Genomic DNA, 2,224 nt, shown 5'->3' on the forward strand with positions numbered 1-2,224 from the left:
TAGTAGAGATTGGGTACATGCTGTCATTAATCCTCACAGTGACTGACCGTAGTAGAGATAGGGTACATGTTGTCATTACTCCTCACAGTGACTGACAGTAGTAGAGATATGGTACATGTTGTCATTAATCCTCACAGTGACTGACCGTAGTAGAGATCGGGTACATGCTGTCATTAATCTTCACAGTGACTGACCATTGTAGAGATAGGGTACATGTTGTCATTAATCCTCACAGTGACTGACCGTAGTAGAGATCGGGTACATGCTGTCATTATTCCTCACAGTGACTGACCGTAGTAGAGATTGGGTACATGCTGTCATTAATCCTCACAGTGACTGACCGTAGTAGAGATAGGGTACATGTTGTCATTACTCCTCACAGTGACTGACCGTAGTAGAGATCGGGTACATGCTGTCATTAATCTTCACAGTGACTGACAGTAGGAGAGATATGGTACATGTTGTCATTACCCCTCACAGTGATTGACCGTAGTAGAGATATGGTACATGTTGTCATTACCCCTCACAGTGACTGACCGTAGTAGAGATAGCTTTTTCTGTGTGGAGTGGCTGAAAGGAATGATTCAGGGGGATCAAAGAGAAGTGTGTTTGTGTGTGTGTGTGTGTGTGTTTACCCTCACTGCATAACGCATGCTTGTGTGGACTTGTTTGACCTTGGTTAAGCACAGGGCTGCCCGCTCTCCTTGTTTAGAGTTTACCAGACTGTGTTGTTATTCCTATCTGAGAGAAAGGTTGAAGGGAATCTCATGACACAAACACACTGCTTCAGAGCCTGTAATGTGTTGGAGACCATTAATCATGACTGGGAACAAAAGGGGGGATTCCACATGACAAGTGGTTAATGTTAACCGGTTTCAAACTAATTATGAGCTAAACATATCCAATGCTTCTATTAGAAAATGACAAATAACTGTGGTTTGCGGAGTGCTTTCAGAATATCCATGCTTTAGGGCAGGGCCTCAATAATATTAAGGGCTGAATGGTGTGTGTGTGTGTGCGCATGCATTTGTATGTGTGTGTGTGTGTGTGTGTGTGTGTGTGTGCATTTGTGCATTTGTGTGTGTGCTTGCTTTTGCACACGCCTGCGTTCGATCTATACAACTGTACATGTTTTGGCATTCCTAGGAGGCTCCTTCCTTCGGTGGTCTTGCGTAACACCTGCATTCTTCCCCGGGATCTCAGTTAATCCATCCGAGGCTGACCTGTCAAGAGATCCTCCTCCCTGTGATTGAGATGAGATCCAGGACACACACACACACACACACACACACACACAGACACACACACACACACACACACAGCCACACACACACACACACACACACACACACACAGACAACACACACACACACACACACACACACACACACACACACACACACTGTAGTACTCCCTGACATACCTTGTCACTCGCTGTAGAATGAAGAGGTGCTGGAGGTGAATGGGGTTTTAATGAAGTGCCACTGCTCTGCTGATGGGATCTGTGGCTCGGAGCCTTGGCAGATACCCAGCTACAGTGGTGAGGGAGGCTTTGTCCCAAATGGTACCCTATTTCTTATATATTGCCCTACTTTTGATCAGGGCCAATAGAGTTCTGGTTAAAAGTAGTGCACTATATAGGGAATAGGGTGCCATTTGGAACTTACACATAGTGTGCGGAGCCCTTGAGCGTGAGCAGTGTTATTCATGTTTCGCACCTTTTACAGTCATCGATTTCTCGACCTCCCACTAAGATATATATATTTTTTTTTTTATTCAATCCAATGGCATAAGGTCAAACAAAATAAACCCTCTTTGGGTTACAGCATATGAAGAATGATTGACAGATTAGACTTAGATCCCAGTTTGTCCTGCTAGTGTGAATAACAGCAATACATGCTCATTTCACACCTTTCCTATGTCACTGCATCTGATTCAGTGATACCGCGGATGCCACATCCACCCTAGGCCATCCCAGTTACAAGCAGGAAAGAGCAATGGGAAATTGTCAGACATATTCTCCTGAAGGGAATCAATAGAAGCGTGGTGTGCCGATGTGTTAGACTTTCCTGCTAAGACTCGAAATGGACGCCCTGCTGCTGATGTCGGAGCCGAGATTTATCATGGTTCTTTTTTGGTTGGCCACCATGTTATGGTTTCTAGCTCTAGCGCAGTTTGAATTATTTAAAGTACATCCCTGGTTAGAAATGACTGACAGGTGAAA

This window comes from Coregonus clupeaformis, unplaced genomic scaffold (assembly GCF_020615455.1).
Source record: "Coregonus clupeaformis isolate EN_2021a unplaced genomic scaffold, ASM2061545v1 scaf1094, whole genome shotgun sequence".
In the NCBI taxonomy this organism is placed as follows: domain Eukaryota; kingdom Metazoa; phylum Chordata; class Actinopteri; order Salmoniformes; family Salmonidae; genus Coregonus; species Coregonus clupeaformis.